Source organism: Chroicocephalus ridibundus, chromosome Z, assembly GCF_963924245.1.
Source record: "Chroicocephalus ridibundus chromosome Z, bChrRid1.1, whole genome shotgun sequence".
In the NCBI taxonomy this organism is placed as follows: Eukaryota; Metazoa; Chordata; class Aves; order Charadriiformes; family Laridae; genus Chroicocephalus; species Chroicocephalus ridibundus.
This window is the reverse complement of record NC_086316.1, coordinates 10,171,634-10,188,307: the sequence shown is the minus strand read 5'-3', so window position 1 is coordinate 10,188,307 and position 16,674 is coordinate 10,171,634. Positions and strand designations below refer to the sequence as shown.

The window sequence follows — 16,674 nt, the reverse complement described above, 5'->3', positions numbered from 1 at the left end:
CGCTGCCCCGCGCCCGCAGGATGAGGCTCGGGGACCGGAGGCACCAGCGACGCCGGGACCTGGGCCGGGGGCTGGATCCCACCCTGCTGCCACGGGCACGGCTGCGCTCCGGGCTGCCGGGGTCCCCTCACCCGCAGCATCCCTGGGCTCAGGTGCACCCACGCTGCTGCGAGTCACCCAGATCTCACCCTCCGCCTGTTCGCTTTGCTCCCCGCGTTCATTCTCCTCCCCAACCCCTTGTTCTGGGGGTGCGCAGTCCTGCATCCCCCGCAGCCCCCGGGGATGCGGCTGCCGCCGCTGGAGCTGGGCGCTTCCCGCAGCGGGGCCGGGGGAGGAGCGGCGGGAGGGGGCTGCGTGGCCGCGTCCGGCCTCTGCCCGCCGGCTGCCGAACGGCAGGTAGAAATGTGCCGGGCGCGGGGAGGGGTCGTGCCGCCCCCTGCCCCGCGGCGAGTGGGAGCGGGGGGAGCCCCGGGGAGCGGCGGCTCCGGCACAAAGGCGGGCGCCGGGGCCGGCCGGGGGCTCGGCAGCGCCGGGGCGGGCGGGGGGAGCCGCGGTGGCGCCCGGGGGGGATCCCGCTCCCTCCCCTCCCCTCCGCCCGCCCCTCCCCGGCCGGCCCCCGTCCCCTCCCTCCGCTCCGCAGCCGGGGCGGGGGGCGGCTGACAGCCGGGCCCGGCGCCCGGGGAGGCAGAGGGGGAGAGGCGGGCGATGGGGAAGGAGCCGCGCCGGTCGTCCTGCGGGCGTCCTTAGGGAGAATCAGGGGGCGGGAGGGGGCGAGGAAGAAGCAGGGGGGGCGTCCCCGGCCCCCGCCCCGCTCCGCCGCGCCGAGGAGGGAGGGCGGACCACGATGCCCGGCCGGCGGGCGCTGCCCGCCCGCCCGCATGGAGACCGCCGCCCGTAGCGGGGCCGCCGCGCCGCACCGCGGGGTGAGCCGGGCTGCGCGGGGGGAAGGCGGCGGGGGGAAGGCGGCGGGGGGAGCCCTGCGGCCCCCGGGGGGCGGAGGGACGGGGGCGGTGGAGGGGGGAGCCCTGCGGCCGCGGGTGCGGGGGGCTCGGGGAGGCGGCGGGAGCCCGGCACGGCGCGGGGGGCGCTCGGGCTGCGGGAGCCGGGGCGAGGCGGCTGCTGCCCCCCCCGCAGCTCCCCCGCCCCTCGTCCTGCCGCCGGGATGCGGCAGCGTGCGGGTTTCGCTGCCGCGCCTCCGGCCTCCCTGGGGTGCCGGTGGTCGGGGAGGCGGCGGAGCCCGCGGGGCCGGTGCGGGCTCGCCGGTCGCCAGAGGGCGAGCGGAGGAGGAGGAGGAGGGGTGGCCCGCCGGGGCGAGGAGCGCGCTCGGACGCGGTGACCGCGGTGCCTTTGCCGGGGGGGGCGGCTCTTGTCCCGGGAGAAGGTGTCGGGCGGCCCCTCGCCCCACCGTGGGGCGGCGAACCCGCCCCGTCCAGGCGGGAACCCCCCACCCCCGCAACGGAGGGTCCCTCACCGTCGCCTCCGCTCCCCCCCTCGGCGGGGCAGTGCGGGCTGGCACCGGGCCGGAGTGGGGGTCCCCGGGGGAGCAGACACCCTCCCCTGGCAGCCCGCGGCACCGTCCCACCCCGTCTGTGGTGGGTGGTCTGCGCCCCGAGTGGGGCCGGAGCCGGGATTCTCAGGGAGAGGCGGCGGTCGCGGAAGGCGGACACCACGTTTCGGTGACTGTTACCCGATGGTGGTCTTCTCCTCCAGGCTCTGCGGAGTTGGTGGGTAGTTTGGGAGAAGACCGTGCTGCAGCGGGGTGTGATGGATACGCTGCACGCAGAGAAAAGAGGCTTTGGAGCAGGGATGTGAAAATGTCACCATATGCAATGTCCCCGGCGGGTTTGGACGTTTTGAGAGACCTGACCCAGAGTGTTTTTTGCATCTCTAGAAAACCTAGGTGGTACCAAAAAGGAAAAAATGCAGGCATTTTGATCAGCTGTTATTTAAAGCTTGCAGGTAGTGAGATGAGATTTCCTATCCGATATCTGAGGTTGTACAATAGTTGTCTTGATCCCTCTGGGCACCCACTTAAGAAATAAATGGGTAGGAGTAACAGTGCTGGTGCTGCACGTGATGTGGTCTTTGTGTGGTCATGAAGACCACCTGGGACAGAGCAGGGACTTCAGGTGACATCCTCCCTTCAGGTGACACCCCCCCACCTACCCTGCAGATGAGAAGGGTATGGTGAGGGAAAGCAGAGATCGTGGCTCTGTGCTTAGATTTCTGCCTGGTTTTTTTGGGGGGCACAAAACCTTTCAGTTTTGTACAGTGGGCTGTTGTGTTTGACTTGGGAAAGAAGGTTTCCAGAAGAGTTACTGCAGAAGGGGTTACCTCTGAGGCAGAGGATGCCCGGTGTGACTGCCCTCAGCCTTTGAATTTCAGGATCCAGTTTAGTCCAAGGACATCCCTGAGGACTTCCCTCTTTTTTAAAGTCATCTCACTGCTCTCAGGTGTGATTATTTGGGGGGCTATTTCTAAAAATAAAGACAGGTAAGACCTTAGGGGGAGTCTTTTCTGCATTTGTCGATAGGTAAGTTTCAATGTACCGTGTAGGAGGAGAACCTGCTTTGGAGGCTTGACACAGGGCAGGAAAAATTTACATCACCTGAGGATCTGTCAAGTACTGGGAGCTATGACAACAGCTCGCTGCTACCTCTCCTTATTTATTTGTATTCCTCTCCTCAACGTTCATCGCTGGCTCTCACGTGGCATATCTCAATGTTGGCTTATGCTCACTCTGGGTGGAAAACCAGTGATGCTGAAAAACATGCTAAACCCACGTGTATCAACAAGGATGATATTGAGTGCTGTTTCTTCCTTGATGGTGGATGTGAACTTGTCTCAGAATATGTAGACTTACTGGGCACAACGGTGCTGTTTTTTGGTGCTTTCTAATGTGTTTCAACATGCACAATAAAGGCCATGCTTTTTTTTTTTTTTTTCTGGTTGATGAGACATCAGAGGAGAGAAAGAGCTAGTGGGGAACCGTGTCCTTAATTCCTCAGCTGTGCAGTCACATATGCTCAGTTACAGAACCTTTTGCTGGGCCTGTAATTGGAGACATATTTTCATATTTTGACTGAATTGAGATAGTTCAGTAGCAGAAGAAGATTTTTGAATTTGCAATTGCATCATAGCTGTCTTTTTTTTAATACCGTATCTTAATTTTCTTTGATCATAATGAAAAACTTTCCTTTTTTTTTTTTCTTTTGCTCACTCTTCCCTGCATCTTTGTTCAATGGTAGGAGTCTAGATGCACTTTGTTGTTTTGAGGGATATTTTTAAGTTGGAAAACATTTCCATAATTGTTACTTCATCAGATAGTATGTCGAACTGATTAGCCTACTTTCTAGTGCTCTAATTTGTCTTCTTAATAGTTTGTGCAGATAATACAACAGCATGGAGGAAGTGTGTTTTTCCAGTTGTGTTCAGGACCTATTGTGAATATCATTTGGACTGGGATTTTTTTGTGGAATTGTCGCTTATTGTGGAACTAGGCCCTCAAGTTATGCACACTCCTCCAATGGAAAACAGTTGCATATCATCAGTGCTTAAAGGAAACATTTTTTTAATTCACTAGTGCTGGCCTCCTTGTACTGGTTGAAGTTACGGCAAAAGACTAACTTTTTAACTTGTTGACTCTTCAAGAGTAAGATCTGTCTTCGAGATTATTTCTCCCCATCTTTGCTTCCTGAAAACAAAGGTAAAACAAGGACAAATTCTGTAGTGCTGATGCCAGAAGCCTTTGTGAACCTTTCTTTTCTTTCTGTCCTGGTTTATGCCAAGCAAATGTGTGATACGTAGTCAGTTCTCCACTAGTTCTCACAAAAGGATGCTGAAATTCCGAGAGACTGAAATCAGAGTGGTTGTTTCTTAGGAAGCGAGAGCACCCCTGCTTATGACAGCTGAAGTCTTGAAGCCTTTGCTTGGTTTTTAGTCCATTCTTTCCCAGGTGAGATTCCCATGTGAATTAAACAGGTTCAGTTTTGTTCTGTTAGCTTGCTTGGCAGCCAGCAAGTTAGTTCTCCAGAACTTGCTGTGTAGTGTCTGCTGTGGCTCCGACTGGGGCTCTGCGATGCTCTGTGCTTCGAATTTCCCAACTGTGGAGGAAATTCTGGCTCTTCAGATAGCCTGGATTGGTGTTACATTGAGTTCTGTGCTGTTCACAGGCCATGTTTTCTTTCTTTTGGGATTTTTCTTTTCTTTTCTTTTTTTTTTTTTTTTAATCTGATCGCAGACAGAAAATACTGGGGCAGACATTGATCTGCAAACCCAGTTCTCTGAAGAACACACAAAGGTCTTGCAGTTTTTAATAGGTGGATGTTTGCATGGGGCATAGCCACAAAACTAATGACCAACATGTTTGTTGCTACTAATGTGCAAAATTGGTGCTGCAGCTTGCTCACAAATCCTCTCTTACCTATTCAGGCATTGTTTGCTGGGTTTGCATGTCCAGGGTGAAACTTGCTTTTCAACAGTGCTTTTCAGAAATGCTTGCTTGGCAGCAGCTGCGAGAGCAGTTGTGAGTGGCTTTGCTGTTCACAATGCATGTCCTGATTCTGAAAATCTCACGCTTTTGTTAAAATCATGCTACTGTCGATGCCTATGGGATGGCAGGAGCAAGGGTTGAAAAAGGGAGGCTATCGTATCAGTAGCTATGCTGAGTAGTCATTAGCTGGGTTGTTAGGCATGGGGCCAACAGCGACCCGTTCTCTCCCTTTTTGGAAAACCTGCTCCATTGGTAGCCTGCACCCTGTGCACGGTCAAAACATCTTGAACAGCCTGTCTGTGTTGTCAACAGTCAGACCTCCTTACAGTCAGTAACTGCCTGTATCACCTGTAATGGTGATTCGTAGGCAATGGAGGGTAGCGTCATCCATATGGTAATCTTTGTTGTGCTGCCTTCTTTCTCTAATAAGCAAGTGCATCGCAGTCTGTACATCATCTTGCAATGCAAGATAACTTTCCCTACCCGAGTGGGTTTCTGTGTTTTATTTCAAAAGGGCTGAACTTCGCTAGTGCGGGGTGCAGGGCAACCCGTGACAGCCTCTGGTGTGTCTTGTGCAGCTGCCATCCTTTGGGGTTACAGTGAAAATCATACCAGAGTGATGGAGGACATACTAAGTTGGAAAGGGGTGGCCATAGGTGGGGGAGTGGGCACAGAACGGGCTGATACGTATGAGACAGTGTTTTGATCTGTTTTTCTGAAAGATTAACGCTGCGTTATTCTCATATCTTAACCAGAATGAGAGCTGACTTAAAAGCAGATCCATGTGCACACATGTGCTAATCATTGATTTACCATGTCCTCGAGGGATCTGAGGACCAGCAGAAATGTAAAGGCATGCCGTTCGTTGCCAGCTAACAGAATTTTATCTGCCAGATAGAGGCTTAAAGCTACCCATGGGCTGGGACACCTTTTGCATTTGGAGTAAGGTTTCTGCTTTTTGTATTTTAAAGCTGTCAATTTTTTTTCATGACAATACAGGGTGGTTACATTCCCCACATCCTCTACTCCTGCAAGCCATTTGTTTAAATAGCCTTGGCCATGCACCCCTCCTTTGATTTTTACTTTCTCTTTGTTGTGCCCTGGCAAGTAGAGGGCTGGTTCTTTGCTCAGCAAAGTTACCCTATGGAGGACAACATTTAGAGTTCATGGCTCTTGTTATTGATGACAAAGAGGGTTTACAGAATTCGTGGCAAATGTCTGTGAGACACTGACTCTATTAATGGCTCTAAGTCCACCGTTGCAATCCCAGAAGGCAGAACTGATTTTAAAATTGCAAATGCAAAATTGAACCTCCTTCCTAAGCCTCTCTGAGGACAGATGCTGTCTAAGTCTCAAGAAGCATGTCTGAATCTCATGCCTGGTGTCCCCAGCATAGTCTCATCTGAGTGGACCTGAATGCCTGCTTGGAGTTTGTCAAAGCTAATGGGTTTCTAGAGAAGCTGAGGGTTGGACCTTACTAGAAGAGCTGTCCTCTTCAGCAACTGAAATGGGAGCATGAGATTTCAGCGTGAATTTTCATAGGTATCTTTTGTGCTGCTTTCTGCTGCTTTGCTGAGGAACCAGTGAATTCAGAATCCTGCTTCACCATCCATCAGTTTAAATCAATCAAAAAGAGAGGCAGAGGAGAAAAAAATCCAACTTGATGGAAACACAGATACTGCAAAAGGCAGTTGTATCACATTTATATTCTGCTGCATGCTTCTGTCACCCACGCTTGTAAAATACTCACTGACAACAAAATGAAGTATGTTTAATTTCCACATATACAATAATTTATTGTATTTGCTGAGTAATTACCGGTAGCTCTTCTACGGTAACTTATTTTTCTACTTATTCCAGCCCTTCTTCCATTCCTTGTGCACGGAGGGGGGTGCTTAATAACGCATGAACCAAAGAGAAACTCAGTTTGTATTAGCTATTTGTTTTTAAATTGACTGAGATATTTAGCAAGAAACTTCAAGAATATAATTCCATAAAATGCAGCTGGGCTTTTTGGGGCATCCCATGAGAACCATTTACTGGAGAACGGAAAAGTGTTGGAAGAATGAAGAGTCGTTGCAACAGCGTGCTTTTTCTTCCCTAAAACACCAAAATCACACTCCTTTGTGCTCGAAGCCTGCTTCTAATACCAACAGCACACGCTCAGTAACCTGTCGGAATAACTCAGTTGTGATGGCAATGCCGTGTTTGGGTAAATAAAGGCAGAAGAAGTGTTTACACAGTCTCATGAAGGAATCTTGCCCTCTCACTGCTGGACAAACACATGCTCTCCTGTGCTAAAACTCTTTCCTACCTCTTAGGGTGGCCTTGGCCATGCTCGTGAAACACCATGCCAGTTCTTCAAGACCTCAGCAGACCTGAGGACAAGCAGGGCACAACAGCCTACAAAATGCAGGGCTGTGGGATGACAGCCCCAGTAGGCTGCAAAGTGCCTCCCAAATGCCCTTGGTTTCTTTGTAAGGATGGTGCCCGCTGTCTGCTCTGAGCACGACCGTGCTCCTCATGAAGAGGTGCCCTGGGGAGGTCTCTTACCAGTCACCCTGCTGGGAACGCCATCCACAGAGGAGGGCGAACACACGTGTATGTATTGAACAGGAGTGTTTGCAGATCTTTTTGGTGTGACTCAGAGATGTGTCAGGCACCTCAAAACCTTTCCTAGGTGGCAGAACCTGTGGTCATCTACCAAGCTGAAAATGGATCAGGTTTTTAAGAACTGGGTGTGAAAAACTAGTCATCTTTGCAACTGGGGTATTCAGGGATTTGAGTTGCTGGTAGAAATGGTCCACCTTAAGAAATATATGGTGATAGTTGTTGTTTCTTAACAGCAGGACCAGGTCAGTCAGAAGACACCAGTCTCCAGTGTTACACTTCTAACACTGGGCTGAGTCAAGGGAATTTCAAGTCTCCCCAGTGCAAATGTGAGCCACAAACTGATGAAGGTTTCACATCCTTGCATCACTCAGGCAAATTAGTCTTGGTTATCTTGAGAATACAGCGATTGTTATTTGGAAAGACATGAGACGATGTAACACAATTTGCCCGTCATGAAAGCCGTTACAAGCAGGTAATGTCTTTCAGCAAATAAAATGCCAGAAAAATAAAATACCATTCAAGAAATACCCAGCTTCCTGAGGCTGTTCATTGAGACCCTGCTACTTGCTGGCTGCATGGGACTGTGTACTCCAAACACGGATATAGTATGCAGACATCAAGTGGTGTCCTGCCTATGTGGTAGGTTTTCTGTGCCGATGAGCATCAGACAAGGGCAGCCCTTTGTAGCAGCCTGTGGTATTGGGAAAACTAGAGGTGGGTCAGGTGTTGTAGCAACTACATTGCAACTGCGAGGCTGCCAAAAACACAAGAGAAGAATCATAGAATCGTAGAATGTGTTGGGTTGGAAGGGACCTTTAAAGGCCATCTAGTCCGACCCCCCTGCAGCAAGCAGGGACATCTTCAACTAGATCAGGTTGCTCAGAGCCTCATCCAGCCTGGCCTTGAATGTCTCCAGGGATGGGGCCTCCACCACCTCTCTGGGCAACCTGTGCCAGTGTCTCACCACCCTCACTGGAAAGAACTTCTTCCTAATGTCTAACCTAAACCTACCCTGCTCTAGTTTAAAGCCATTGCCCCTCGTCCTGTCGCTACATGCCCTTGCAAACAGCCCCTCCCCAGCTTTCCTGTAGGCCCCCTTCAGGTACTGGAAGGGGCTCTAAGGTCTCCTCGGAGCCTTCTCTTCTCCAGACTGAAGAGAATATGGGTACATAATCATTTCAGGCACAGCAGTGAATGGAGAGAGGATGTTGTTTATGTGGGGTTGTCACACAGAGTGCATCTCCTTCTGCTCTCACCCATTCCCTTGTGCGTGAAGCCAGTGACCCACGTATCTGAGAAACAACTTGGAAATTTTCAGGTATCTCAGGTTAGATAAGGACAGAGGCACCTGAAAAGGAAGGAAAATGAGAGGTTTGGTGATACTCATCTTGAGCTCTAGGCAGAAGCTGTAAAGGCAATGCAGAGATAGCATAAGGACCCCTTAATCCACCCTGCCACCCGTCCTCCGGGAGATGTAATTCACATCAGCAAAACAGCACCTGGCCCACCCACAGGCTGCCTCCGAGTTCAGATCCCTCGGGGGATGTTGGAGCCGGGCTGCGTACGACTTCCATCAGCTAACGGGTTATGCAAGGCAGTGGCAGAATATAACTAATTCACAGGTGTTTGGTGAGAAAAGCAGGGTCTGTGCTACAAGGAATGATCTTTAAAGAGACGCTGTTCAAGGACTATATGCCAATCACTCACTTGTATGATTTGTATGAAAATGGAGGAAATTTTGACTAGAACTGGCTGGTCTGTGACTTTGTTTTTCTTATGCAGGCAGTTTCCATAGCAAAATAAAATTCTGGAACATACAGATTTCTGCCAAAAATTACTCAGTTCTGAAAAGTTTTGGCCCAAAACATTGAGCAGAAATTATGCATACAGATTTTTTTTTTTTTTTGCTGCAGAGCTGTTTTTTGGAGGGTTTGTTTTATGTTTACTTAAAATTGCAAACATAAAATGATCCACCATTTTGAGATGCATTAAGTTTTGTTTTTTTCTTTGTTTATTTCCACTTGAGAGTGTGAGGGTTTATCTGTTTTTCTGTGTTGTGTTAGTGTCTTGAGTTTGGCAGAGGAAATTCTTTTGACTTTGGTATCTAGAGTAAAAGAAGGGATGTGGAGCTTGACATAACAAAGAGGGATTAAGGATCCAGTGGAGGTCCCCTGCCTCTGCTAATTCTGGTTTTGTACATATCTGCGTTAATTAATTGGATTCTTCTAGAGATTTTGTTGCGTTTGTGGTTCTGTGATGGAAATAGGAGGCAAAGTAGGAGAGCAGGGAAACGGGAAGGAAACTGTTTTGGGTTGACCGAAGCCGTAAGCTGTTTTTCTTGCTAACAGGAAGAAAATGTGCTGTCATTTCAGACAGAATGAAATACTTTGTTTGCTTTGTACCACTGTTTTATCTGTCTATGGCTTGCAGCCTCCTTTTGTAAAAAAATTTCTTTTGTTTAACCGGAGTTCAATTTTGAAACTACCTGCTGGAGTAGTTGGCAGAAAGCATGTCCCCAGGCCCCTGCCCTGCTCTTTGCTTTGGGTTCAGCAGTGCCCTTAAGAAAGGGAAGGCACGGAACTGGATGGATTGCTTTTATTTAGTATTGCCCTTGATTCCCCAGGAGGTGACAGTATTTGTCCCTACGGAACAGGGACCAACACCAAAGGCAGGTTTTCCTGCCACTGTAACAGCTCTTGAAACAAAAGATTGAGACACTCTTTCTTTTTTTTTTTTTTCCCACCCTATAACAATCTTGTTACCTAAGCATGACATCAGACCTCATTTCTGATCACCACAAGAGTCATGAATAAGCTGTTTTCATGAAGAAATACTAATTCCAGGCTAAACAGAGAGTGACAGAAAGAGGCCCTGGCTGCAATGGCAAAAAATGAGTAAATATCATTGACCTTGTGCTCCTGCTGGCTTTGTTCTCTAAATAGGAATATATAGGTCAAGGAAATGGTAAATAAACCTGCTGACATTTTTTCAATACTGATAGCTCTGCATTTCCTGGCACGATAATCTGTATTTTCCAGTACATAATGATCTGCAATTAATCTGCAGTCATTTATCCAGTCAAATGCTCCTGCCTTTGGAATCAACACCAGTAGGGTCCCCAAAGAAAAAACAAAGCTCTTACGAGATCAACTAATCCATTTTGAGAAGGACCTCATCCTGTAATGTCTTTCAGCCCATCAGCCCCATAAACATTCTTTCAGTGCTGAAAAAAACCTAATTGTTATCAAATAACTGATGTTATTTGAAAATAATTAATATTGATAGTGTTAATTAATAGTTGACATAACCTGTATTCCATCTCAGGTTAGACGAAGTTAACTTAGGGATGGATGTCAATAACATTCCTGGTGATCTGGAGTTAGGGCAAAAAGTTGGAGTATGTTGTTCCTTCAGCACGTGACTTTGAAATTCGTATGACTCGTCCATGTCCAGGATGCCATCAACGCGCAGACCATCGTTACCCTGACTTACACCGTTGAACTGGGCTGTGGGAGATACTTGCTTGGAAAATGATGGTGTTGCTCGTTGCCACACTTCTGGCAGTAGCTGAAGATGTTGGTCCATGATGTTGGTGCCCTCCTAGGACAGCACTTCCCCTTTGGCCTCTGGCTGATGCAGCCTTGCAAAGAGAGATTGACAGCTAAGGGGCAGAAGATGCCGCTTTCCTTAGGAGAAGACGACAGTGATGGTGACGATACACACCCAGTGACTGAAGTTTTCCACTGTGGACTTTGGCTCAGCTTTATCAGGAAGGAGATTTCAGACCAAATATGGAATTTAGGGGTTTTAAGTTGTCTTAAACTTAAGAAGTTATTTTTTAATACTAGAAATAGCTACTTGACTAGTGTTTTAGGACAGACTGGGTTTTTTTTGTAAGTTTTCATTTGCTTACCAGGACTCTTGGTTAACATACAACCCTGTCTTCTTTGATCATTTCTTCTTGTGAAACTAACATCTTCATAACACTTCCTTAAATTATTAATGTTGCCATCCTTTTATAATGGTAAGGCTTCCGTTATCTTAAGCAGAATTCCTTCCCTGCCTTCATTTATATAGTAGAGGCAGTTTCTGCTGCTGTCAGAGACTTGGTCTGATGGATGTATCTCACAGCCCTTAAAGATGACTTAATCTGGTCCAAAGTTATTCATGGGTTTCTTGGCTGAATAACTCAGTGAAATGGCTTCACAGATCTAAAATGCATGCACCAGAGAGCAGATGTTTGGTTGCATTACTGCTTTTATGGGGCAGGAAAATATGCTTGTAAGTGTGAGCAACATGAGTTCCAAAGACAGGAGGACTTAAAAAATGGCAATTGTTGAAATTGTTGAAAAAATTGTTGAAAGAAGAGAATGATTTGTTGAATAGAGGGTACTTTTCATTATTCTTTTGATATGTATTTGTCTCGCTCCTAAATTCCTGCTGAGGCCATGCTGATTCCTGATCCCAAGATGTTTGCCCTGGTAGAGAGAGCTAGAAAAAACAGCTGTTCAGCTTTAAATCCCATTACCCAGGTCTCATACAAAATTTTACCATGGAGTGCATGGAGAGCACATTTTCTGTTTGCAATGATGTGATGTGGAATCATTTAAAAAAAAAAATACTTTATTGTGGAACAATAGAAAGCAATCATTTTAAAACTGCCATTCCTCTTCCTTGTTAGTCAAGGTAGGGATAGATAGCCACAGCAAAATACTGAGTATTCCTGCTTGTAAAATTGTAGATTTTTAGCTCGGCCATCTTCAGCAGAAGCCAGTCAATGATGCAGGTAATAAAAAAAAATAAAAAAAAGGAAAAAGGGAAAGTATTTATCTGTATTACAAAGGATTCAACAAGGGAAATAGAAAGGCAAGAATAAAATCTACACCATTCTGTGAGGAAAGGTGAATGAGTCAGGCAGTAAATGGTATGTTAATCAGAACGGAGAGCGCACAGTGAGCATTTCAAGTGAAGCTCCTATCAAGCCACAGGAAGCGAAAGCACATTTTGAGATTTTTGCATTCTGCACCTTAGTGAAGAGGTTGTGTCAATTCCTAAATGGGTTTCAATTGGCATCGAATGGCTCTGTGGTCAGAGAGAAAGAGGGATGATAGGAGGTCAGGGTACCCAAGTCCTCCTAGACCTCAGGCCCGTGAATTTTCTTTATGTGGTGCTTTGTCCCTTGTCAGCTCCTCCATCCTCTTGTAATAGAAAAAGCCATTCTTCTGCTCCGTCTGTGCCCTTTGGCCTGAAGGCAGATGTGTGAGGTGTCCATCTTGGGACTCAAACCAGTCATGTTCACCTCCTTCGTCCTCCTCGACAACATTTCATGTACCGTAACCGCAAGCTTTTTCTGCTTTATATAACTACTTTGGTGTGACTGTGAGTCACGCAACTCTTCTGGGGGTTGTTTACGTGCATGTATTCAGTGGCAAAGCCTTCAACAGCCTGGCTGGCAAGAGTCAGGTCCTTTTCAAGCTTGTTCCCAGCTTGGCTCCTGGAGGAGTCTGGTGTTCTCTGACCTTGCCTGGGCGTCCAGCCTTCGCCTTCCTTAATACACTGGTCTTCTCAACCCTTATTTACTTTTGTCTCTTGCAGTTTTGATGTCATCTACCTGAGATGATGACAGAAAGAGGAAACTGAGACTTCCTCAGTAACTGCATTATGTCAGGAAAGTGAACGGAGATTACTTCCAAGTATTAGTTAAGGCATTCGTGGTAGCAATTGGAGTTTTGTTTTAAGCCTTAACAGCCTCAGTGAGAGACTCAAAGTTTTGGTCAAATCATCAGTGATTCAAGACCGGTACTTTTAAAAATTATTTGCTTTTAAGCCTTCAAACAGTTCTGCTGGAAGGTTTTGCTGACGGGTTGTGGAGCACAGGAGCTAATGGCAATATTTCAGTTCAGGTGAGTGAAAGATGGGAGTTAAAAACTAATTTTCAGAACTTCTCTCTCCCTCTGCATTAGTGTAGCAGAAGCAGTTCATGCCCTGTTTTATCAGTTTGCTGTAAACAGTAGCTGAACAGTTGAGCAGCGACAGCTTGCAAGGAAATGCTGAGGTGCTGGGAGGGTGTCGCTGTTATCCTGAAAATCATGCAAAACTTCACATTTAATGGATGCAGAGCGTGTCCGTGTATGATGAATATGAGTTACCACAGATACAGCTGGACTTGCAGCAGGAGGGCAGAAGGCGGGTGATACGATATAAAGTGGAGGTGGAAGAGAATGAAATGGTAGTGGCTCTGTGGGCATCAGTTGTGGTTGACGAGTGTTAGGGGAATGAGGCTCGGTCTCTGCTGTCATCCTGTTTTCTCTATACCTTGCAGGCTGAGCAGAAGATGGGATCCCCCCGCTGTGTTCGGGGGTCTGTACCCATGCGTGTGTGAACGCAGAATGTCATGTCTCTAGACCAGTCCTATACTGCAGAGCTGTTATATCAGGATTAAGGCCGTGCAGCTTCTTACTAGTGTCTCCACAGCACTTTTAGCCTTCCTCTGCACTTGGAGCATTCTCTTGGTTTGACCTCGGATGCAAACAGGCAGGGAGTTCCATTCGCTGGTCTTTTCAACACTGCAATGTATGTCTTGTCTCAGGAACATCCTCCAAAAAGGTATCTAAGCTTTACAAGTATCTTCCAGAGAAGCATACGTTTCTTTCCCCTATCTTTCTGTCTATACATGAAGGTACAGTTCATGGTACTGATCTGCTGACAATAACCTGGCTTGTTGCAGCCCGTGGGGTTATGCAGGTTTATAGCAGAGGATGGCATGTGCCATGTGAAAGGTGAAATATAACCCTGTGCAGGTAGCCTAGGTTTTATGTACTACACAGCATTAGGTGGATTGAGTGGAGTGAAATTAAGCCAAACAGAAAAGTGGTTGAGCTTTTCTCTCATTTCTGGTTTGCTCAGCTTAAGCACTGATTAATGCAGGCACTCAAATTCTTTCTAATCTCTGTATTACTTAAAAATCGTTCATTTTTTAGAAAACTTCATTCTGCTAATGAAGTCTCAACTCCCATCTTGGCCACTGTTACAGCCCTGAAAATGAAACAGAAACAAAAAATAAATCACAAACTGAATTCTGTGGGTATCCATGTTTCAAGAATAACGCTAGATCTTTTGATGTCAACTCATTCACATTTTGGAGAAGCTATGCTGCAAGAGACCATCTTTCCCCATACTGTTGCAGTGTTCTTCAGAGAATTTGATGGATCTTTGATTCTCTTGAACGTAATGGCAAAGCCTCTACTGATTCGGTGCAATCAAGGTTTCACCCAGTATTTGCAAGTCCTGTAGCCCCCCCCGAACTTCAATTTTAACATAAAAATGGCTAATGCCTTAAATAAATAAGTAAATAAATGTATGATCTTGCCTTAATTTCAAATGTTTTCCAGGGGACTGTTTCACAGTGCAGATCTTGTGTTTGTCCATAAGCCCTTAACGCTGTGCGTGCTGACATGCAATGAACACCAATTTATTAAGGCATTTCTCTTCCAGCCGAATGTGTGTTTGGCTGTTTTGAGTCAGCCCTCAGTATATGCTCGTCTTTTTTTTTTTCCTGTCACCTTCCACTCTGCTTTGCTAGCCTTGTCTCCCAGTCTCACAACCTAATGGAAAGGCAAACAAATCAGATTAGCTTCTGTAACGCAAAAAAAAGACTTGGAGCTTGCTCCAATGTGTAGTCTTACATTGAAGAGCTGCTAACACCCAGAGACTTCTTCAGGAAGTTTCACTTCTTGGTGATTTGGCCAGAAAGCAAATGGTGGTGACGTAAATTAGCTTGACCGAAGTGGAAAGGATGGGCATCCGGATGCATTCAGGCCATGAGTCTTCACCGGTCTGTCCAGGGGCTGGGAAGAAGCTGCAGGGAAGTTTATTATCCTGCAGTCTGCTACTGCCTGCTGAGCACCTGGAGGCTGCTGCACCGGGAGGTGGCATCTTGAGTGTTCTTCTCCTCTCGAAGGCCTGTGATCTTTGGACAGAAGGTGGGAGAATCCTGCCACTCAAGTTTTTTTTTTACCTCCTCTGCTGTTCCTCGTGAGGATGTGTTTTCCCTTTTTTGACTGTTCTGGTGCCCTTATAGCAGTCCCAATATCTGTGGCTTGAAGCACAGCTTATCTGCTGTTGAGTGGATACAGATGAGGCATCCAAGCTACTCACATTTCCAGTAACTGCCTGCCTAAGAAGCATCACCCTGAAGAGAGTAGCTGGGAAATCAATCATAACATAGTCTTTCCCAGCTTGAAGAAGCCAGGACCTTGAGACGGGTCTTTACAAGTGATAAGTGATGCGGATGTAAAAGGGAGAGACTGGCTGGAAGAGTTAAAATGCTCTCAACAAAAGCAAGGGGCATGTAACTGAGGGAGATTTGTCTGAGGAATGGTGTTTTTAGCATGCCTTTGACCATAGGACAGGCTTCTGTAACCCTCAAAGGTTCACATAATATGAAGAAAATTTAGCCTAGAAATTAAAAGGACTTAATTAAAATGTTAGTCTCACTTTACTACCCACTTATTATTATCATAGCGTAGCTGAGTTTTTTAATGAGATATGCCAATTATAGATGTTTTCTTTCTCAAAACTGTAGGGGAAAAAAGAGATTTTTAAGGTCAATTGCTTTGTCTTTTTCGTTTTTAAAGAAGCTCTACTCCTTTTTAGCATGGTGTTGAAAAATAGGTTTTGAGGAAAGGACAATTACCATGGTCAAAATTGAAAAAAAAAAAAAAAGAAAAAGCTAACTTTAGTATTCTTTTAATGCTTGTATTTTTAAACCCAATACATTAAAATGAAATGTCGTTCCCTTTAGTGCATGATGAAAAGGAATAATTTGTAAGAATTTGAAATTTAGAAAAAAATCCATACTATGTAAAATTTGATCATGTGCCGCACGGTTTTCTCTGATGGATGTTCTCAAACACAAGGGTGTGTTCCTAAGTAGCAGACGTCCCTTTTTATCATCGGGCAGTTACATTAGTGGACGTGATTGTCATACCGCTCTTCACATGAACACACACTTCAAGTAGAAGTATTAACCAGTGGCAGTTAAATTGCTTCTCTTCTCGAAGGCCTGTGATCTTTGTCTAAAAGGTGGGAGAATTTTGCTACTCAAGTTGTTTTTTTTACCACCTCTGCTGTTCCTCATGAGGATGTGTTTTCCTTTTTTTGTCTGAAAGCCTGCTCTTTGACCTTTCTCCATCAGCCCTGCGAGGGCTTAGCTCTGTGAATGTTGTTTTCTGCTGTCAATCAAGGTCTTCCCTTCTACAACCACAACCGCACGCAAGCCCAGCTGGACACACGGGGCCACGCTCTGCTGACACTTGCATCTGTATAATCTGTTTGAGGGCTTGTAAAGAAGAGCAGAACTTAGCCCTTTGCATTCTCTAATGGATTTCACTGGCCTGCGCCGTGGGATTCGTTGTGTCTCTACTACATTCTCACCCCAAGCCCTCTTGCTGCTCATATCTTCTACCCTTTTACTTAAACTCTCTGGAAAGGCATCAAAGCTAACCTTTTCCGTCCTTCTCGCTTCACCATATAAATTTATTTGCGTTGTCCTTCATTTAAAGTGATAG

General features: G+C 46.9%; 1 protein-coding gene across 5 annotated transcripts in view; it reads left to right on the top strand.

Annotated features, from left to right (window-relative positions):
• The first annotated feature begins 374 nt into the window (after positions 1-374).
• The window catches only part of PLPPR1 (phospholipid phosphatase related 1), a 137,140-nt gene continuing 120,840 nt past the window's right edge, over positions 375-16,674 (top strand). For 3 of the 5 annotated variants that reach the window (XM_063319997.1, XM_063319998.1, XM_063320000.1), the window contains exon 1: positions 648-923. The gene's annotated coding sequence lies outside the window, so the exon portion shown is untranslated. Of the gene's footprint in view, positions 397-647; positions 924-16,674 lie in introns of those variants that run through there. The other 2 variants (XM_063320002.1, XM_063319999.1) reach the window with 2 other exon arrangements.